Raw genomic sequence first — 22503 nt, forward strand, 5'->3', positions numbered from 1 at the left:
CTCCTTCCCTCTCCCCTCCTGTCATTTGATTCGTTGTGCACGCACCTCACCTCGACTCATGGCCATATGAACGGATCGCCCACCGCACCTCGTTTTTTGTTGTTATATTATGTAAGGTTCTCGCAATGACACTCTTATCACGTGATTGGTTTTAATTAAATGTGCAAAAAATATTAAGCAAAGTACCCCGGCGAACCGTCACTTCGGTCCCGCATAACATTTAACGCCCCATCTGTAGAAAGAAGGGTCAACACGAGCACTTCCTAGAAGGTCACGCATCCTAGTACTACTCTCGCCCAAGAACGCTTGAGTACGGAGTTCTGATGGGATCCGGTGAACTAATGCTGGTATGATCGCAATCATTTTGGTTTGCGCTGCAAATACATATACCCCTTCCCCTTCCCTCTCCGTTCCCATCATCTATTTCGATGTGGGCGCAACTCACCTTTGCTTCTAGTTCTCATATCAAGCGAAATGCCCTGACACCTTGACTCATGTTTATATAAAACACCTGCCGCACCTCCTTTTTCATTGTTCTACTATGTAAGATGCTCGCAATGACACTCTCAACACGTGATGGGCTTTAATTGAATGCACAAAAAATATTAAGCAAAATGTCCCGGCACCATGACTCACGTTTGTGAATGAACCACCAGACCGTCGCTCTAGTCCCACGTAACATTTAATGCCCCGTCTACAAAAAGAAGGGTACAACATGAGTATTTCCTAAGAGGTCACCCATCCTACTACAACTCTCGCCCAAGCACGCTTGATTGCGGAGTTTTGATGGGATCTGGTGAACTAGTGCTGGTATAATCGCACCCCTTCTAATTTGTGCCGCAAAGACATATACCACTTCTCCTTCCTTCTCCCTTCTCGTCATTTGTTTCGCTGTGCACGCAACTCACCTCTGCTTTTAGTTCTATTATTGAGTAAAATGCCCTGGCACCTCGACTCATGCCCATATGAATGGATCGCCCGCCGTACCTCATTTTTTGTTGTTCTACTACTTAAGATGCTCGAAATGACACTCTCATCACGTGATAGGCTTTAATTGAATGCACGAAAAGTATTAAGTAAAATGCCCCAGCACCGTGACTCACGTTTGCGAATGAACAGGCAAACCGTCGCTCTAGTCCCGCATAACATTTAATGCCCTGTCTGTAAAAAAAAAGTGCAACACGAGTGCTTCCCAAGAGGTCACCCATCGTAGAACTACTCTCGCCCAAGCATGCTTAACTGCAGAATTCTGATGGATCCCATGAACTAGTGCTGGTATGATCGCACCCCTTTTAATTTGTGCCGCAAAGACATATATCCCTTCTCCTTCCCTCTCCCTTCTCGTCATTTGTTTCGCTGTGCGCGCAATGCACCTCTACTTCTAGTTCTAATATCGAGCGAAATGGCCCAGTTCCTCGACTCATGTCTATATGAACGGAACACCCGCCGCACCTCCTTTTTTGTTGTTCTACTATGTAAGATACTCGTAATAATAATCTTATCACGTGGTGGGCTATAATTGAATGCACGAATAATATTGAGCAAAATACTCCGGCGCCTTGACTCACGTTTGCGAATTAACAAGCGACATTCGCTCTAGTCCCGCATAACATTTAACGCCCCATCTGTAAAAAGAATGGTGCAACATGAGAACTTCCTAGGAGATCACCCATCCTAGTACTACTCTCGCCCAAGCACGATTAACTACGAAGTTCGATGGGATCCGATGCATTAGTGCTGGTATGATCGCACCCCTTCCATTCCGCGCTAAAAATACATATACCACTTCTCCTTCCCTCTCCCCTTTCATCATTTATTTTGTTGTTCGCACACACCTCACCTCTGTTTCTAGTTTTAATATCAAGCGAAATGCCAAGGCATCTCGACTCATGCCCAGATGAATAGACCGCCAGCCACAACTCTATTTTTATTGTTCTACTATGTAAGATAATCGTAATGACATTCTTATCTCGTGACGGACTATAAGTGAATGCATGAAAAATATTAAACAAAATGTCCAAATGCCGCGACTCACAATAGAGGACTGTTGCTCCGGTCACACGTAAAATTTAACGCCCCATCCATAAAAAGACGGGTGGAATACGAGGACTTCGCAGGAAGTCACCCATCCTAATATTGCTTTCACCAGAGCACGCTTAATTGCAGAGTTCGACAGGATCCGATGCATTAGTGTTGGTACGATCGCACCCCTTCCATTTCGTGCTGCAAATACATATACCCCTTCTCCTTCCCTCCCCCCTCCCATCATTTGTTTTGCTTTGCATGCACACTACACCTCTATTTCTAGTTCTAATTTCAAGTAAAATGTCTGGGCACCTCGACTCATGCCTAGATAAACGGACCGCCTGTCGTACCTCAATTTTCATTGTTCTACTATGTAAGATGCTCATAATGACACTCTTATCATGTGGTTGACTATAAATGAATGCACGAAAAATATTAAGTAAAATATTCTGGCGCCACGACTCATGCCAGCGGATTATGACTCCTATTGCGCATAACATTTAACACCCCATCCGTAAAAAGATGGGCGCAACACGAGGACTTCCTAAAAGATCGCCCATACTAGTACTACTCTCGCCAAAAGATGCTCAACTACGGAGTTCGATGGGATCCGGTGTATTAGTGCTAGTATGATCGCACCTCTTCTATTTTGCGCTACAAATACATATACCCCTTCTCCCTCCATCCCCCCTGTTATTTGTTTCGCTATGCGTGAACACTGCACCTCTGCTTATAGTTATAATATAGAGCAAAATGCTCCAGCACCTCGACTCATGCCCAGATTAACGGACTGCCCCCTACACCTCGTTTTTCATTATTCTACTATGTAAGATGCTCGTAATGACACTCTTATCACGTGGCAAACAATAAATGAATGCACTAAAAATATTAAGAAAAATGTCTTGGCGCTACGACTCACTCCGAGGGACAACGGCTTTGATCGCGCATAATGTTTAACGTCCCGTCAGCAAAAAAAACGAGTGGAACATGAGAACTTTCCAGGAGGTCACCCATCCTAGTACTACTTCTGCCCAAACACACTTAACTACGAAATTTGATGGGATCCAGTGCATTAGTGCAAGTATGATCGTACCCCTTCAATTCCACACTGCAAGTATATATACCCATTCTCCTTCCCCCCCCCCCTCCCGTCATTTGTTTCATTCTGCGCACACACCACACCTCTGTTTCTAGTTCTAATATCAAGCAAAATACCCCGGCACCTCGACTCACGCCCAGATGAATGGATCGCCCGTCGTACCTCTTTTTTCGTTGTTATATTATGTAAGATACTCGTAATGACACTCTTATCACGTGGTGGACTATAAATAAATGCATGAAAAATATTAAGCAAAATTTTCAGGCCCCGCGACTCACACCGGCAGACAGTGGCTCCGATCGCACTTAACATTTAACACCCCATCTACAAAAAGACGGGTTCAACACGAGGACTTTCCAGGAGGTCACCCATCCTAGAACTAATCTTGGCCAAGCACGCTTGACTACAGAGTTCTGATGGGATCCTGTGCATTAGTGTTTGTATGATCGCAACAGTCCCATTCCCCATTGCAAATACAGATAGCCTTCTCCTTCCCTCCCCCCACCCATCATTTATTTCGCTGTGCGGGCATACCGTATCTCTACTTCTAGCTCTAATATAGAACGAAATGCCATATCGCTTCAACTCACGCCTAGAAGAACGGAGGCCTGCTGTGCCTCTTTTTTCGTTGTTCTACTATGTAAGATTCTCGTAATGAGACTCTTATCACATGGTGGACTACAAATAAGTGCACGTAAAATATTAAGCAAAATGTTTCAGCGTCACTACTGATGCCAGTGGACAGTGGCTCCAATCGCGCGTAACGTTTGATGCCCCGTCTACAAAAAGACGGGTGCAACAAGAGAACTTCCTAGGAGGTCACCCATCCTAGTACTACTCTCGCCCAAGCACACTTAAATGTGGAGTTCTGATGAGATCCGATGCATTAGTGCTGGTATGATCGCCTATTTTATTCCCCGCTATAAATACATACACTCTATCTCCTTCCCTCCCCCCTCCCGTCATTTGTTTCCTTGTGCGTGTATACTGCACCTCTCCTTCTCGTTCTAATATCAAGTAAAATGCCCCGTCGCCGTGACTCACATTTACGAATAAACCAGCGGACTATAGTTCCAGTCGTGTGTAACGTCGAATGACCCATCTGCAAAAAAATGGGTGCAACATGAGTATTTCCCAGGAGGTCACCCATCCTAGTATTACTCTCGTCCAAGCACACTTGACTGTGGAGTTCTGATGGGATCCGATGCATTAGTGCTAGTATGATCGCACCTGCCTGATTTTGCACTGCAAATACATATACTCCTCCTACCCTCCTTCTTTATATCATTGTTTTCCTTGTGCATGCACACTGCACATCTTCTTATCGTTCTAATATCATGTAAAATGCCTCGGCATCGTGACTCACATTTGCGAATAAACCAGCGAACCATAGTTCCAGTCATGTGTAACGTCGAACGACCCATCTGTAAAAAAATAGGTGCAACACGAGTACTTCTCAAGAGGTCACCCATCCTAGTGCTACTCTCGCCCAAGCACACATAACTGCGATGTTTTGATGGGATCCGGAGCATTGGTGCTGGTATGATAGCACCTATTTCATTCTGCGCAGCAAATACATACACTCTTTCTCCTTTCCTCCCCCCTCCCATCATTCGTTTCCTTGTGCGTGCATAGTGCACCTCTCCTTCTCGTTCTAATATCAAGTAAAATGCCCCGGTGCCATGACTCACATTTGTGAATAAACCAGCGGACCATAGTTCTAGTTGTGCATAACGTAGAACGACCCATCTGTAAAATAATAGGTGCAACACAAGGACTCCCCAGGAGGTCACCCACCCTAGTACTACTCTCGCCCAAGCACACTTAACAGCGGAGTTCTGATGGGATCTGGTGCATAAGTGCTAGTTTGATCGCACATATTGCATTATATGCTGCAAATACATACACTCCTTCTCCTTCCCTCCCCCCACCCGTCATTTGTTTACTTGTGCGTGCGCACTGTACCTCTCATTCTCGTTCTAATATCAAGTAAAATGTCTCGGTGCCGTGACTCACATTTGCTAATAAACTAGCTGAACATAGTTCTAGCCCCACGTAACTTCGAACGACCCATCTACGAAAAAAATTTGTGCAACACAAGTACTTTCCAAGAGGTCACCCATCATAGTACTACTCTCGCCCAAGCACACTTAACTACGGATTTCTGATATGATCTAGTGTATTAGTGCTGGTATGATAGAACCTGTTTCAATTCGCGCTGCAAATACATGCACTCCTTCTCCTTCCCTCCCCCTCCCGTCATTTGTTTCCTTGTACGTGCACATTGCACCTCTCATTCTCGTTCTAATATCAAGTAAAATGCCCCGACGTCGTGACTCAGATTTGCAAATAAACCAGCGGACCAAAGTTCTAGTCGTGCATAACGTTGAACAACCCATTTGTAAAAAAAGGATGCAACACAACGACTTCCCTAGAAGTCACCCATCCTAGGACTACTCTCACCCAAGCACACTTAACTACGGAGTTCTGATGGGATACGATGCATTAGTGCTGGTATGATCGCACCTATTTCATTTCGCGCTGCAAATACATACACTCCTTCTCATTCCCTCCGCCTCCCGTCATTTGTTTCCTTGTGCGTGGACACTACACCTCTATTTCTTATTCTAATATCAAGTAAAATACCCCAGCGCCTTAACTCACATTTACCAATAATCCAGCGGAACCTAGTTCTAGTCGCGCGTATCGTCGAATGCCCCATCTGAAAAAAATAGGTGCAACACGAGGACTTCCTAGGAGGTCACCACTCCTAGTACTACACTCGCCCAAACACATTTAACTGCGGAGTTTTGATGGGATCCGGTGAATTAGTGATGGTATAATGGCACCTCTTTCATTTTACACTATAAATACATACACTCCTTCTCCTTCCCTCTCCCCTCCTGTCATTTGTTTCCTTGTGCGTGCACACTGCACCTCTTCTTCTCCTTCTAATATCAAGTAAAATGGCTCGGCGCCGTGACTCAAATTTACGAATAAACCAGTGGACCATTGTTCCTGTCGCATGTAACGTCAAGTGACCCATCTGCAAAAAAAATGTGCAACACGAGTACTTCCGAGGAGGTCACCCATCCTAGTTCTACTCTAGCCCAAGCAAACTTAAATGCAGAGTTCTGATGGGATCCGGTGCATTAGTACTACTCTCACCCAAGAACACTTAACTGCAGAGTTCTGATGGGATCCGATGCATTAGTGTTAGTGTGATCGCACCTTTTTTATTCTGCACTGTAAAATACATACACTCCTTCTCCTTCCCTCCCCCGTCCCGTCATTGTTTCTTTTTGCATGCACACTACACCTCTCCTTCTTGTTCTAATATCAAATAAAATGTCTCGGCACCGTGACTCACATTTGCGAATAAACCAGTGGACTATAGTTCCAGTCGTGCGTAACGTCGAACGACCCATTTGTAAAAAATTGGGTGCTACACGAGTACCTCCCAGGTGGTCACCCATCCTAGTACTACTCTCGCCCAAGCACACATAACTGCGGAGGTCTGATGGGATTCGGTGTATTAGCGTTGGTATGATCGTAGTTGTTTCATTCCGCGCTACAAATACATACACGCCTTCTTCTTCCCTCCACCCTCCCGTCATTTGTTTCCTTGTGCGTGCACACTGCACCTCTACTTCTCGTTCTAATATCAAGTAAAATGCCTCAGCATCGTGTCTCACATTTGCGAATAAACTAGCGGACCATAGTTTCAGTAGCACTTAACGTCGAACGCCCCACCTGAAAAAAATAGATGAAACACAAGGACTTCCCAAGAGTTCAACACTCCTAGTACTACACTCGCCCAAGCACATTTAACTGTGGAGGTATGATGGGATCCGGTGAATTAGTGATGGTATGATGGCACTTGTTTAATTCCGCGCTGCAAATACGTACACTCCTTCTCCTTCTCTCCCCCCTCCTGTCATTTGTTTCCTTGTGCGTGCACACTGAACCTCTGCTTCTCTTTCTAAGATCAAGTAAAATACACCAGTGCCTTGACTCACATTTGCGAATAAACTAGCGGACTATAGTTCTAGCCGCGTGTAATGTTAAACGACCCATCTGCAAAAAAATGGGTGCAGCACGAGAACTTCTCAGGAGGTCACCACTTCTAGTACTACACTCGCCCAAACACGTGTAACTGCAGAGTTCTGATGGGATCCAATGAATTAGTGATGGTATAATGGCAATTGTTTCATTCGGCGAAGCAAATACATACACTCCCTTTCCTTCCCTCCACCCTCCTATCATTTGTTTCCTTGTGCGTGCACACTGCACTTCTCCTTCTCCTTCTAATATCAAGTAAAATGCCCTGGTGTCGTGACTCACATTTGTGAATAAACCAACGGACCATAGTTCCAGTCGCGCATAACGTCGAGTCACCCATCTGTAAAAAAATGGGTGTAACACGAGTACTTCCGAGGAGGTCACCCATCCTAGTACCACTCTTGCCCAAGCACACTTTAATGCGTAGTTCTGATGGGATTCGGTGCATTAGTGTTGGTATGATCGCACCTATTTCATTCCGCGCTGCAAATACATACACTCATTCTCCTTCCCTCCCCCTTCTTGTCATTTATTTCTTTATGCGTGCGCACTTCACCTCTCTTTCTTGCGTAGTTCTGATGGGATTCGGTGCATTAGTGCTGGTATGATCGCACCTATTTCATTCCGCGCTGCAAATACATACACTCCTTCTCCTTCCCTCCCCCCTCTTGTCATTTATTTCTTTATGCGTGCGCACTTCACCTCTCTTTCTTGCGTAGTTCTGATGGGATTCGGTGCATTAGTGCTGGTATGATCGCACCTATTTCATTCCGCGCTGCAAATACATACACTCCTTCTCCTTCCCTCCCCCTTCTTGTCATTTATTTCTTTATGCGTGCACATTTCACCTCTCTTTCTTGTTCTAATATCAAGCAAAATGCCTCGGTGTCATGACTCACATTTGCGAATAAACCAACGGACCATAGTTCTAGTCGCGTGTAACATCAAACGACCCATCTACAAAAAAAATAGGTGCAACACGAGTACTTCCTAGGAGGTCACCCATCCTAGTACTACTCTCGCCCAAACACACATAACTACAGAGTTCTGATGGGATCCGGTACATTAGTGTTGGTATGATCGCACCTGTTTCATTCCGCGCTACAAATACATACACACCTTCTCCTTCCCTCCACCCTCCCGTCATTCGTTTCATTATGCGTGCACACTGCACCTCTCTTTCTCGTTCTAATATCAAGTAAAATGCATTGGCACCATGACTTACATTAGCGTCATAAATCAGCGGACTATAGTTCCAGTCGCGCGTAACGTTGAACGATCAATCTACAAAAAAATGGGTGCAACACGAATACTTCCCAGGAGGTCAACCATGCTAATACTACTCTCGCCAGAGCACACTTAACTGTGGAGTTTTGATGGGATCTGGTGAATTAGTGCTGGTATGATCAGACTTGTTTCATTCCGCGCTGTAAATACATACACTCATTCACCTTCCTGTCCCCTCCCGTCATTTGTTTTCTTGTGCGTGCTCACTGTACCTCTTCTTCTCGTTTTAATATCAAGTAAAATGTCCCCGCGCCATGACTCACATTTGCGAATAAACGAGCGGAACATAATTCCAATCGCACGTAACATCGAACGACCCATCTGTAAAAAAATAGGTGCAACACGAGGACTTCCCAAGAGGTCACCACTCCTAGTACTACACTCGCCCAAGCACATTTAACTTCGGAGTTCTGATGGGATCTGGTGAATTAATGATGGTATGGTGGCACCTGTTCTATTCCGAACTGCAAATATATATACTCCTTCTCCTTCCCTCCCCCCTCCCGTCATTTGTTTCCTTGTGCGTGCAAACTGCACCTCCCTTCTCGTTCCAATATCAAGTAAAATGTCCCAGCACCGTGTCTCATATTTGCAAATAAACCAGCGGACCATTGTTCAAGTCGCGCGTAACGTTGAAGGACACATCTGTAAAAAAATAGGTACAACACGAGGAGATCACCCATCCTAGTACTACTCTCGCCTAAGTATAACTGCGGAGTTATGATGGGATCCGGTGTATTAGTGCTGGTATAATCGCACCTTTTTTATTCTGTACTGTAAATACATACACTCCTTCTCATTCCCTCCCCCTCCCCTCATTTGTTTCCTTGCGCGTGCACACTTCACCTCTCATTCTCGTTCTAATATCAAGTAAAATGTCCCGGCACCGTGACTCACATTTGCGAATAAACCAGTGGACCATTGTTCAAGTCGCGCGTAACGTCGAAGGACACATCTGTAAAAAAATAGGTGCAACACAAGGACTTCCCAGGAGGTCACCCATCCTAGTACTACTCTGTCCCAAACACACTTAACTACTGAGTTGGGATGGTATCCGGTGCATTAGTGCTGGTATGATCGCACTTGTTTCATTCCGTGATGCAAATACATACACTCCTTCTCCTTCCCTCCCCCCTCCTGTCATTTGTTTCCTTGTTCGTATACACTACACCTTTCTTTCTCATTCTAATATCAAGTAAAATGCCTCGGCACCATGATTCACATTTGCGAACAAATCAACGGACCATAGTTCTAACCGTGCATAACGTTGAACTCCCCATCTGAAAAAATAGGTGCAACACAAGGACTTCCCAGGAGGTCACCAGTGCTTCTCGTTTTTTGTTGTTCTACTAAGTAATATGCTCGCAGACAATCTTATCACGTGATGGGCTTTAATTGAATGCGTGAAAACTATTAAACAAAATGCCCCAGTGTCGTTACTCATGTTTGCGAATGAACCGGTGGACCGTCGCTCCGGTCCCGCGTAATGTTTAATGCCCAGTCTGAAAAAAGAAGGATGCAACACGAGAGCCGAGAGCTTCCCAGGAGGTAACCCATCCTAGTACTATTCTCGCCCAAGCACGCATAACTGCAGAGTTCTGATGGGATCCGGTGAACTAATGCTAGTATGATTGCACCCTTTCTTATTTGCACCGTAAATACATATGCCCCTTCTCCTTCCCTCTCCCCTCCCGTCATTTGATTCGCTGTGCGTGCACCTCACTTCTTCTTCTAGTTCTAATATTAAGCGAAATACCCTGGCGCCTCGACTCATTCCCATATGAACGGATGGCCCACCTCACCTCATTTTATGTTGTTATATTATGTAAGGTACTCGCAATGACACTCTTATCACGTGATTAGTTTTAATTGAATGTGCAAAAAATATTAAGCAAAATGTCCCGGCGGACCGTCGCTCCTGTCCTGCGTAACATTTAACGTCCCATCTGTAGAAAGAAGGATGAAACACGAGCAATTCCCAAGAGGTTACCCATCCTAGTACAACTCTCGCCCAAGCACGCTTGATACAGAGTTCTGATGGGATCCGTTGAACTAGTACTGGTATCATCGCACCCCTTCTAATTTGTGCCGCAAAGACATATACCACTTCTCCTTCCCGCTCCCTTCCCGTCATTTGTTTCGCTGTGTGCGCAACTCATCTTTGCTTCTAGTTCTAATATCGAGTGAAATGCCCTGGCACCTCGACTCATGCCTATATGAACGGATCGCCCGCCGCACCTCATTTTTCGTTATTCTACTATTTAAGATGCTCGTAATGACACTCATCACGTGATGGGCTTTAATTGAATGCACGAAAAGTATTAAGCAAAATGTCCCGACACTGTGACTCACGTTTACGAATGAACAGGTGGACTGTCGCTCCAGTCTCGAGTAACATTTAACGCCTCATCTGTAAAAAAAAAGGGTGCAACACAAGTGCTTCCCAAGAGGTCACCCATCGTAAAACTACTCTCATCCAAGCACGCTTAACTGAAGAGTTCTGATGGATCCCGTGAACTAGTGCTAGTATGATCGCACCCCTTCTAATTTGCGCCGCAAAGACATATATCCCTTTTCCTTCCCTCTCCCTTCCCGTCATTTTTTCGTTGTGCGCGCAATGCACCTCTACTTCTAGTTCTAATATCGAGCGAAATGCCCCGGCACCTCGAGTCATATCTATATGAACGGAACACCCGCCGCACCTCTTTTTTTGTTGTTCTACTATGTAAGATGCTCGTAATAATAATCTTATCATGTAGTGGGTTATAATTGAATGCACGAATAGTATTAAGCAAAATGCTCCGGTGTTGTGACTCATGTTTGCGAATTAACCGGCGACTGTCGCTCTAGTCCCGCGTAACATTTTACGCCCCATCTGCAAAAAAAAAGGTGCAATATGAGAACTTCCTAGGAGATTACCCATCCTAGTACTACTCTCGCACAAGCACGATTAACTACGAAGTTCGATGGGATCCAATGCATTAGTGCTGGTATGATCGAACCCCTTCCATTCTGCGCTACAATTACATATACCACTTCTCCTTCCCTCTCCCATCTCATCATTTATTTTGTTATGCACGCACCCCGCACCTCTGTTTCTAGTTCTAATATAAAGCGAAATGCCAAGGCATCTCGACTTATGCCCAGATGAACAGACCGCCCGCCACAACTCTATTTTTATTGTTCTACTATGTAAGATAATCGTAATGACACTCATATCTCGTGATGGACTATAAATGAATGCATGAAAAATCTGGCACCATGACTCATGCTGGTAGACTGTTGCTCCTATTGTGCATAACGTTTAACACCCCATCCGTAAAAAGACAGACGCAACACGAAGACTACCCAAAAGATTACCCATCCTAGTACTACTCTCCCCAAAGCACGCTCAACTACGGAGTTCGATGGGATCTGGTGCATTAGTGCTAGTATGATCGCACCTCTTCTATTTTGCGCTATAAATACATATACCCTATCTCCCCCCATTATTTGTTTTGCTATGCGCGAAAACCGCACCTCTGCTTATAGTTCTAATATAGAGCAAAATCCTCCGGCGCCTCGACTCACGCCCAGATGAATGGACTACCCACTACACCTCATTTTTGGTTATTCTACTATGTAAGATGCTCGTAATGACACTCTTATCACATGGCGAACTATAAATGAATGCACGAAAAATATTAAGAAAAATGTCTTGGCGTTGCGACTCACTCCGAGGGACAATGGTTTTGATCGCGCATAATGTTTAACGTCCCGTCAGCAAAAAAACGAGTGGAACATGGGAACTTTCCAGGAAGTCACCTATCCTAGTACTACTTCCGCCCAAGCACACTTAACTACAAAATTTGATGGGATCCAGTGCATTGCTACAGGTATGATCGCACCCCTTCCATTCCACACTGCAAGTACATATACCCCCTTATCCTTCCCTTACCCCTCCCGTAATTTATTTCGTTGTGCGCACACACCACACTTCTATTTCTAGTTCTAATATCAAATGAAATACCCTGGTACCTTGACTCGCGCCCAGATGAATTGATCGCCCCCCGTACCTCCTTTTTCATTGTTATACTATGTAAGATATTCGTAATGACACTCTTATCACGCGGTGGACTATAAATGAATGCACGAAAAATATTAAGCAAAATTTTTAAGCCCCGGCAAACTGTGGCTCCGATCGAACTTAACATTTAACATGTGTCTAAAAAAAATAGGTTCAACACGAGAACTTTCCAAGAGGCCACCCATCCTAGAACTAATCTCGCCCAAGCACGCTTGACTATATAGTTCTGATGGGATCCTGTGCATTAGTATTTGTATGATCGCAACTGTCCCATTCCTAACTGCAAATACATATAGCCCTTATCCTTCCCTCCCCCTTCCCATCATTTATTTCGCTCTGCGGGCATACTGCATCTCTGCTTCTAGTTCTAATATGGAGCGAAATGCCATGTCACTTCGACTCACGCCCAGAAGAACGGAGGCCCCTTGCGCCTATTTTTTCGTTGTTCTACTATGTAAGACTCTCGTAATGAGACTCTTATCATGTGGTGGACTACAAATAAGTGCACATAAAATATTAAGCAAAATGTTTTAATGTCGCTACTCATGCCGGCGGACTGTGGCTCCGATCGCGCGTAACGTTTGACACCCCATCTGCAAAAAGACAGGTACAACAAGAGAACTTCTCAGGAGGTCACCCATCCTAGTACTACTCTCGCCCAAGCACGCTTAATTATGGAGTTCAATGGGATTCGATGTATTAATGCTAGTATGATTGCACCCCTTCTATTCCGCGCTTCAATTGCATATACCCCTTCTCCTTCCCTCCCCCTACCCGTCATTTTTTTCGCTGTGCACACACACCGCACCTCTGTTTATAGTTCTAATATCAAGCAAAATGCCCCGACACCTCGACTCACGCCAGAAGAAATGACCGCACGTCGTACCTCATTTTTCTTTATTCTACTATGTAAGATGCTCATAATGACACTCTTATCACGTGGTAGACTATAAATGAATGCACGAAAAAATAGTAAGCAAAATTTTCTGGCGACGCGACTCATGCCAACGGATTGTGGCTCTGATCACATGTATCATTTTTTGCCCCGTTTACAAAAAGACAGTTCAACACGAGGACTTCTCAGGAGATTACCGATCCTAGTACTACTCTCGCCCAAGCATGCTTAACTGCATAGTTCGATGGGATCCGGTGCATAAGTGCTGGTATGACCGCACCCCTTCCATTCTGCATTGCAAATACATATACACATTCTCCTTTCCTCCCATCTCTCGTCATTTTTTTCGCTTCGCGCACACTGCATCTCTGTTTCTATTTCTAATATCAAGCAAAATGCCCAAGCGCCTCGACTTATGCCCAGATTAAAAGACCACCCGCCACATTTTTTTTTGTTGTTGTTATAATATGTAAGATGCTCGTAAGGACTCTCTTATCATGTGGTGGACTATAAATGAGTGCACAAAAAAAAGTAAGCAAAATGCCTCGGCGTGGCGACTCACGCCGGTAAATGAACTAGCAGGCTATAGCTCCGGTCGCGCGTAATGTTTGATGCCCTGTCCGCAAAAAGACAGGTGCAACACAAGCACTTCCCAGGAGGTCACTCATCCTAGTACTACTCTCGCCCAAACACGCTTAACTAAAGATTATGATGGGATTCCATGCATTAGTAATAGTATGATCCAACCCGTCCTATTCCTCACTCCAAATACATATACCCCTTCTCTTTCCCTCCCCCCTCCCATCATTTGTTTCATTCTGGGTGGACACCGCACCTCTACTTCTAGTTGTAATATCAAACAAAATGCTCCGTTGTCTCGACTCACGCCCAGATAGACAGTCCGCCCGTCGCACCTCTGTTTTGCTTGTTCTATTATTTACGATGCTCGTAATGATACTCTTGTCACATGGTGGACTATAAATGGATGTACGAAAAATATTAAGAAAAAGACAAGTGCAACACGAAAACTTCCCAAAGGTCACCCATCCTAGTACTACTCTAGCCCAAACACACTTAACTGCAGAGTTCTAATGAGATCCGGTGCATTAATGCTAGTATGATCGCACATGTTTCATTCTGCGCTGCAAATACATACACTCCTTCTCCTTCTCTCCTTCCTCCCGTCATTTGTTTCCATTTATGTGCACACTGCACCTCTCATTCTCGTTCTAATATCAAGTAAAATGTCCCAGTGCTGTGACTCATATTTGTAAAGAAAAAAGCGGACCATAGTTCCAGTCGCGGGTAACGTCGAACGACCCATCTACAAAAAAATGGGTGCAACACGAGTACTTCCCAGGAGGTCACCCATCCTAGTACTACTCTCACCCAAGCAAACTTAAATGCGGAGTTCTGATGGAATCTAGTGCATTAGTGCTGGTATGATCGCACCTGTTTCATTCTGCGCTGCAAATACATACACTCCTTCTCCTTCCCTCTCCCCTCCCGTCATTTATTTCCTTGTGCGTGCAGACTGCATCTCTCATTCTTGTTCTAATATCAAGTAAAATACCCCAGTGCCATGACTGACATTTGTGAATAAACCAGCGGAACATAGTTCTAGTCGCGCGTAATGCCGAACAATCCATCTGCAAAAAAATGGGTGTAGTACGAGGACTTCCAACGATGTCACCCATCCTAGTACTACTCTCGCCTAAGCACAAGTAACTGCGGAGTTCTGATATGATCCGGTGCATTAGTTCTGGAATGATTGCACATCTTTCATTTCGCGCTACAAATACATACACTCCTTCTCCATCCCTCTCACCTCTCGTCATTTGTTTCCTTGTGAGTGCACACTGTACCTCTGCTTCTCATTCTAATATCAAGTAAAATGCCCCTGGCACCATGACTCACATTTGTGAATAAATAAGCTGACCATAGTTCCAGTCATTGCGTAACGTCGAAGGACTCATCTGCAAAAAAATGGGTGAAACATGAGAACATCCTATGAGGTCACCCATCCTAGTACTACTCTCGCCCAAGCACACTTAACTGCCGAGTTTTGATGGAATCCGGTGCATTAGTGTTGGTATGATCGCACCAGTTTCATTCTGCACTGCAAATACATACACTCCTTCTCCTTTCCTCGCCCCTCCCGTCATTTGTTTCCTTGTGCGTGCACACTGCACCTCTGCTTCTCGTTCTAATATCAAGTAAAATGCCCCTGGCACTGTGACTAACATTTGCGAATAAACCAGCGGACTATAGTTTCAATCGCGCGTAATGTCGAATGACCCATCTGCAAAAAAAGAGGTGCAACATGAGAACTTCCCAGGAGGACACCCATCGTAGTACTACACTCGCACAAGCACATTTAACTCTGGAGTTCTGATGGGATCCAGTGCATTAGTGCTGGTATGATCGTACCTGGTTGCTTCCGCACTGCAAATACATAAACTCCATCTCCTTCCCTCCCCCCTCTTGTAATTTGTTTCCTTATGCGTGCACACTGCACCTCTCATTCTCATTCTAATATCAAGTAAAATTCCACGGCGTCGTTACTCACATTTGCGAATAAACCAGCGAACCATAGTTCAAGTTGCGCGTAATGTCGAACGACCCATCTGCAAAAAAATGGGCGCAACACGAGGAATTCCCAAGAGGTCACCACTCCTAGTACTAGACTCACCCAAGCACATTTAACTGCGGAGCTCTGATGGGATTCGGTGAATTTGTGATGGTAAAATTGCACTTGTTTCAGTCCGCGCTGCAAATACATATACTCCTACTTTTCTCCCCCCTCCCATCATTTGTTTCCTTGTGCGTGCAGGCTGCACTGCCCCTTCTCCTTCTAATATCAAGTAAAATTTTCCGGCGCCATGACTCACATTTGTGAATAAACCAGCGAATCATAGTTCTAATCGCGCGTAACGTCGAAAAACTCATCTGCAAAAAAATGGGTAAAACACGAGGACTTCCTAGGAGGTCACCCATCCAAGTACTACTCTTGCAAAAGCACACTTAACTGTGGAGTTCTGATGGAATCCAGTCCATTAGTGCTGGTATGATCGAATATGTTTCATTCTGCGCTGCAAATACATAAACTACTTCTCCTTCCCTCCCCCTCCCGTCATTTTGTTTCTTTATGCGTGCACACTGCACCTCTCCTTCTCGTTCTAACATCAAGTAAAATGCCCCGGCGCCGTGACTCACATTTGTGTATAAAACAGTGCACCATAGTTCCAGTAGTGCGTAACGTCGAACGACCCATCTGCAAAAAAATGGGTGCAACAGGAGGAATTCCCAAGAGGTCACCACTCCTAGTACTAGACTCGCCCAAGCACATTTAACTTCGGAGCTCTGATGGGATTCGGTGAATTAGTGATGGTATAATTGCACCTGTTTCAGTCTGCGCTGCAAATACATACACTCCCACTTTTCTCCCCCCTCCCATCATTTATTTCCTTGTGTGTGCACTTTACACCTCCCCTTCTCGTTCTAATATCAAGAAAAATGCCCCGGTGCCATGACTTACATTTGCGAATAAATCATCGGATTATAGTTCCAATCGCGCATAACGTCGAACGACCCATCTACAAAAAAATAGGTGCAACACGAGGACTTCCCAAGAGGTCACAACTCCTAGTACTACACTCGCCAAAACACATTTAACTGCGGAGTTCTGATAGGATACGGTGAATTAGTGATGGTATAATGGCACCTGTTTCATTCTGAGCTGCAAATACATACACTTCTCTTTCCCTCCCCCCTCTCGTCATTAGTTTCCTTGTGCATGTACACTGCACCTCTCCTTCTCGTTCTAATATCAAGTAAAATGCCCCGGTGCCGTGACTCACATTTGTGAATAAACCAGCGCACCATAGTTTCAGTCGCGCATAATGTCGAACGACCCATCTGCAAAAAAATGGGTGCAACACGAGGAATTCCCAAGAGGTCACCACTCCTAGTACTAGACTCGCCCAAGCACATTTAACTGCGGAGCTCTGATGGGATTCGGTGAATTAGTGATGGTATAATTGCACCTGTTTCAGTCCGCGCTGTAAATACATACACTCCTATTTTCCTCCCCCCTCCCGTCATTTGTTTCCTTGTGCGTGCACTTTGCACCTCCCCTTCTCGTTCTAATATCAAGAAAAATGCTCCGGTGTCGTGACTCATATTTGCAAATAAATCATCGAACCATAGTTCCAGTTGCGCGTAATGTCGAACGACCCATCTGCAAAAAAATAGCTGTAACACGAGGACTTCCCAATTGGTAACCACTCCTAGTACTACACTCGCCCATGCACATTTAACTACGGATTTCTGATAGGATCTGTTGAATTAGTGAAGGTATAATGGCACCTGTTTCATTCTGCGCTATAAATACATACACTCTTTCTCCTTCCCTTCCCCACCTGTCATTTGTTTCCCTGTGCGTGCACACTGCACCTCCCCTTCTCAATCTAATATCAAGTAAAATGGCCCGGTGCCGTGACTCACATTTGCGAATAAACCAGCAGACCATAGTTCCAGTCGCGCGTAACATCGAAGGATCCATCTGCAAAAAAATGTGTAAAACACGAGGACTTCCTAGGAGGTCACACATCCTAGTACTACTCTCACAAAAGTACACTTAAGTGCGAAGTTATGATGGAATCGGTGCATTAATGCTGGTATGATCGCACCAGTTTCATTCTACACTGCAAATACATACACTCCTTCTCCTTCCCTTTCCCTCTCGTCATTTGTTTCCTTGTGCGTGCACACCACACCTCTCCTTCTCGTTTTAATATCAAGTAAAATACTTCGGTGCCGTGACACACATTTACGAATAAACCAACGGACCATAGTTTCGATCACACTGAACGTCGACCGACCCATAAGTAAAAAAATGGGTGCAACCCGATGACTTCCCAGGAAGTCACCACTCTTAGTACAACACTCGCCCAAGCACATTTATCTGCGGAGTTCTAATAGGATCCGAGGAATTAGTGATGGTATACTAGCACCTATTTCATTCCGTGCTGCAAATACATAGACTCCTTCTCCTTCCCTCCCCCCTCCCATCATTTGTTTCCTCTTGCGTGCACACTGCACCCTCCTTCTCGTTCTAATATCAAGTAAAATGCCCCGACTCTGTGACTCACATTTACGAATAAATAAGCAGATCATAGTTCCAGTCGCGCGTAACGTCAAATGACCCATTTGTAAAAAAATGGGTGCAACACAAGGACTTCCCAAGAGGTCACCACTCCTACGACTACACTCGCCCAAGCACATTTAACTGCAGAGTTCTGATGGGATCTGGTGCATTAGTGCTAATATGATCGCACCAGTTTCATTCCGCACTGCAAATACATACACTCCTTCTCCTTTCCTCCCCCCTTTTGTCATTTATTTCCTTGTGCGTGCACATTGCACCTCCCCTTCTCGTTCTAATATCAAGTAAAATGCCCCAACGCCGTGACTCACATTTACGAATAAACCAGCGGACCATAGTTCCAGTCGCGCATAACGTCAATGGACCCATCTGCAAAAAAATGGATAAAACACAAGGACTTCCCGGATGGTCACACATCCTAGTACTACTTTCGCAAAAGTACACTTAACTACAGAGTTCTGATGGAATCCGGTGCATTAGTGCTGGTATGATCGCACCTGTTTCATTCTAGGCTGCAAATACATACACTCATTCTCCTTCCCTCCCCCTCCGTTATTTGTTTCCTTGCGCGTGCACACTGCACCTCTCCTTCTCGTTCTAATATCAAGTAAAATGCACCGGCACTGTGACTCACATTTGCGAATAAGCCATTGGACCATAGTTCCTGTCGCGCCTAACATCGAACGACCCATCTGCAAAAAAATGGTGCAACACGAGGACTTCCCAGGAGGTCACCACTCCTCGTACTACACTCGCCCTACCACATTTAACTGCGGAGTTCTGATGGGATCCAGTGAATTAGTAATAGTATAATGGCACCTGATTCATTCCGCGCTGCAAATACATACACTCCTTCTCCTTTCCTCCCCCCTCCCATCACTTGTTTCCTTGTGCGTGCACACAGTACCTCTCATTCCCATTCTAATATCAAGTAAAATGCCACGGCGCTGTGACTCACATTTGCGAATAAACCAGTGGAACATAATTCCAATCGCGCGTAACATAGAACGACCCATCTGTAAAAAAATGAGTGCAACACGAGGACTTCCCAATAGGTCACCATTCAAAGTACTACACTCACCCAAGCACATTTAACTTCGGAGTTCTGATGGAATTCGGTGAATTAGTGATGGTATAATGGCACTTGTTTCATTCCGCGTTGCAAGTACATACACTCCTTCTCCTTCCCTCCCCCCTCCCGTCATTTGTTTCCTTGTGCGTACAAACTGCACCTCCCTTTCTCATTCTAATATCAAGTAAAATACCTCAGTGACGTGACTCATATTTGCGAATAAACCAGCGTACCATAGTTCCAATCGCGCGTAATGTCAAAGAACCCATCTATTAAAAAATGTGTAAAACACGTGGACTTCCCAGGAGGTCACCCATCTTAGTACCACTCTCGCAAAAGAACACTTAACTGCGGAGTTCAGATGGAATTCGGTGCATTAGTGCTGGTATGACCGCATCTGTTTCATTCGACGCTGCAAATACATACACTACTTCTCCTTCCCTCTTCCTCCCATTATTTGTTTCCATGTGCGTGCACACTGCACCTCTCCTTCTCGTTCTAATATCAAGTAAAATACCCTGGCGCCGTAACTCACATTTGCAAATAAACCAGCGCACCATAGTTCCAGTTGCACATAACGTCGAACGACCCATCTGCAAAAAAATGGGTGCAACACGAGGACGTCCCAGGAGGCCATCCATCCTAGTACTACTTTCGCTCAAGCATACTTAACAGCGGAGTTCCGATAGGATCCGGTGTATTAGTACTGGTATGATTACACTTGTTTCATTCCGCGCTGCAAATACATACAATCCTTCTCCTTCCCTCCCCACTCCTGTCATTTGTTTCCTTGTGCGTGCACACTGTACCTCTCCTTCTCGTTCTAATATCAATTAAAATGCCCCGGCACCGTGATTAACATTTGCGTATAAACTAGCAGACAATAATTCAAGTCGCGCATAACGTCGAATGACCCATCTTCAAACAAATAGGTACAACACGAGGACTTCAAAAGAGGTCACCCATCTTAGTACTACTCTCGCCCAAGCACACTTAACTGCGAAGTTTTGATCGGATTCGGTGCATTAGTGCTGGTATGATCGCACCTGTGTGCTTTCGTGCTGCAAATACATACACTCCTTCTCCTTCCCTTCCCCCTCCCAACATTTGTTTCCTTGCGCGTGCACATCGCACCTCTCATTCTCGTTCTAATACCAATTAAAATGCCCCGGCGACGTGACTCACATTTGTGAATAAACCAGCGAACCATAATTCCAGTCGCGCGTAACGTCAAACAACCCATCTGCCAAAAAATGGGTGCAACACGAGGACTTCCAAGGAGGTCACCCATCCTAGTAATACTCTTGCCCAAGCACACTTAACTGCGGAGTTCTGATGGGATCCAGTGCATTAGTGCTAGTATGATTGCACCTGTTTGCTTCCGCACTACAAATACATACACTCCTTGTCCTTCCCTTCCCCCTCCCATCATTTGTTTCTTAATACGTGCACACTGCACCTCTCCTTGTCGTTCTAATATTAATTAAAATGTCCCTGCGTCGTTACTAACAATTGCGTATAAACCAGCGAACCATAGTTCCAGTCGCGCGTAACGTCGAACGACCCATTTGAAAAAAATGGGTGCAAGATGAGAACTTCCCAGGAGGTCACACATCCGAGTACTACTCTTGCCCAAGCACACTTAACTGGGTAGTTCTGATGGGATCTGGTGCATTAGGGCTGATATGATCGCACCTGTTTCATTCCGTGCTCCAAATATATACATTCTTTCTCCTTCCCTCCCCCCTCTTGTCATTTGTTTCCTTCTGCGTTCACACTACACCTCTCCTTCTCGTTCTAATATCAAGTAAAACACCCTGTCGCCGTGACTCATATTTGCGAATAAACTAGCTGGCAATAGTTCTAGTCGTGCGTAACATCGAACGACCCATCTGCAAAAAAACATTGGCGCAACACGAGGACTTCCAAGGAGGTCACCCATCCTAGTACTACTCTCGCCCAAGAAAACTTAACTGCGGAGTTCTGATAGATCCGGTGCATTAGTGCTGCTATGATCGCACATCTTTCATTCCACGCTGCAAATACATACACTCCTTCTCATTCCCTCCCCCCTCCCATCATTTATTTTCTTGTGCGTGCACACTGTACCTCTCCTTCTTGTTCTAATATCAAGTAAATTTCCCAAGCGCCGTGACTCACATTTGCGAATAAAACAGTGGATAATAGATAAAGTTGCGCGCAACGTTGAACGACCCATCTGAAAAAAAATTGGTGCAACACGAGGACTTCCCAGGACGTCACCCATCCTAGTAATACTCTCACCCAAGCAAATTTAATTGCAGAGTTCTGATGGGATCTAGTGCATTAATGCATGTATGATCGTGCCTATTTCATTCCGCGCTGCTAATACATACACTCCTTTTCCTTCCCTACCCCCTCCCGTCATTTGTTTCCTTGTGCGTACACACTGCACCTCTCCTTCTCCTTCTAATAACATGTAAAATGCCCCTACGCCGTGACACACATTTGTGAATAAACCAACAGACCATAGTTCAAGTTGCGCGTAACATCGAGCGATCCATCTGCAAAAAGATGGGTGCAACAGTACTTCCGAGGAGGTCACCCATCCTAGTACTACTCTCGCCCAAGCAAACTGAAATATGAAGTTATGATTGGATCCGGTACATTAGTTCTGGTATGATCGCACCTGTTTCATTATGCGCTTCAAATACATACACTCCTTATCATTCCCTCCCCCCATCCATCATTTGTTTCCTTGTGTGTGCATAATGCACCCCTCCATCTTGTTCTAATATCAAGTAAAATACCCCGACGCCGTGACTCAAATTTGTGAATAAACCAGCGGACC

At 45.0% G+C, this 22503-nt stretch overlaps 19 pseudogenes; all 19 read right to left on the minus strand.

Annotated features, from left to right (window-relative positions):
* Nucleotides 1-1636: 1636 nt before the first annotated feature.
* On the minus strand, nucleotides 1637-1754 carry LOC148255329 (5S ribosomal RNA; annotated as a pseudogene).
* Nucleotides 1755-3912: 2158 nt separating this feature from the next.
* On the minus strand, nucleotides 3913-4033 carry LOC148255330 (5S ribosomal RNA; annotated as a pseudogene).
* A 204-nt stretch (nucleotides 4034-4237) lies between these two features.
* Nucleotides 4238-4356, minus strand: LOC148255331 (5S ribosomal RNA; annotated as a pseudogene).
* A 203-nt stretch (nucleotides 4357-4559) lies between these two features.
* LOC148255332 (5S ribosomal RNA) lies at nucleotides 4560-4678 on the minus strand (annotated as a pseudogene).
* Nucleotides 4679-4884: 206 nt separating this feature from the next.
* On the minus strand, nucleotides 4885-5003 carry LOC148255333 (5S ribosomal RNA; annotated as a pseudogene).
* A 530-nt stretch (nucleotides 5004-5533) lies between these two features.
* LOC148255334 (5S ribosomal RNA) lies at nucleotides 5534-5652 on the minus strand (annotated as a pseudogene).
* A 204-nt stretch (nucleotides 5653-5856) lies between these two features.
* On the minus strand, nucleotides 5857-5975 carry LOC148255335 (5S ribosomal RNA; annotated as a pseudogene).
* A 2180-nt stretch (nucleotides 5976-8155) lies between these two features.
* LOC148255336 (5S ribosomal RNA) lies at nucleotides 8156-8274 on the minus strand (annotated as a pseudogene).
* Nucleotides 8275-8805: 531 nt separating this feature from the next.
* LOC148255337 (5S ribosomal RNA) lies at nucleotides 8806-8924 on the minus strand (annotated as a pseudogene).
* Nucleotides 8925-9439: 515 nt separating this feature from the next.
* LOC148255338 (5S ribosomal RNA) lies at nucleotides 9440-9558 on the minus strand (annotated as a pseudogene).
* Nucleotides 9559-9986: 428 nt separating this feature from the next.
* LOC148255339 (5S ribosomal RNA) lies at nucleotides 9987-10112 on the minus strand (annotated as a pseudogene).
* A 4333-nt stretch (nucleotides 10113-14445) lies between these two features.
* Nucleotides 14446-14563, minus strand: LOC148255340 (5S ribosomal RNA; annotated as a pseudogene).
* Nucleotides 14564-14769: 206 nt separating this feature from the next.
* Nucleotides 14770-14888, minus strand: LOC148255341 (5S ribosomal RNA; annotated as a pseudogene).
* Nucleotides 14889-15421: 533 nt separating this feature from the next.
* LOC148255342 (5S ribosomal RNA) lies at nucleotides 15422-15540 on the minus strand (annotated as a pseudogene).
* A 207-nt stretch (nucleotides 15541-15747) lies between these two features.
* LOC148255343 (5S ribosomal RNA) lies at nucleotides 15748-15866 on the minus strand (annotated as a pseudogene).
* A 1497-nt stretch (nucleotides 15867-17363) lies between these two features.
* LOC148255344 (5S ribosomal RNA) lies at nucleotides 17364-17482 on the minus strand (annotated as a pseudogene).
* A 1174-nt stretch (nucleotides 17483-18656) lies between these two features.
* On the minus strand, nucleotides 18657-18775 carry LOC148255345 (5S ribosomal RNA; annotated as a pseudogene).
* A 1827-nt stretch (nucleotides 18776-20602) lies between these two features.
* On the minus strand, nucleotides 20603-20721 carry LOC148255346 (5S ribosomal RNA; annotated as a pseudogene).
* A 206-nt stretch (nucleotides 20722-20927) lies between these two features.
* Nucleotides 20928-21046, minus strand: LOC148255347 (5S ribosomal RNA; annotated as a pseudogene).
* Nucleotides 21047-22503: the final 1457 nt, after the last annotated feature.

Source organism: Carica papaya, chromosome 5 (assembly GCF_054855325.1).
Source record: "Carica papaya isolate Zhongbai chromosome 5, ASM5485532v1, whole genome shotgun sequence".
Taxonomy (NCBI): Eukaryota; Viridiplantae; Streptophyta; class Magnoliopsida; order Brassicales; family Caricaceae; genus Carica; species Carica papaya.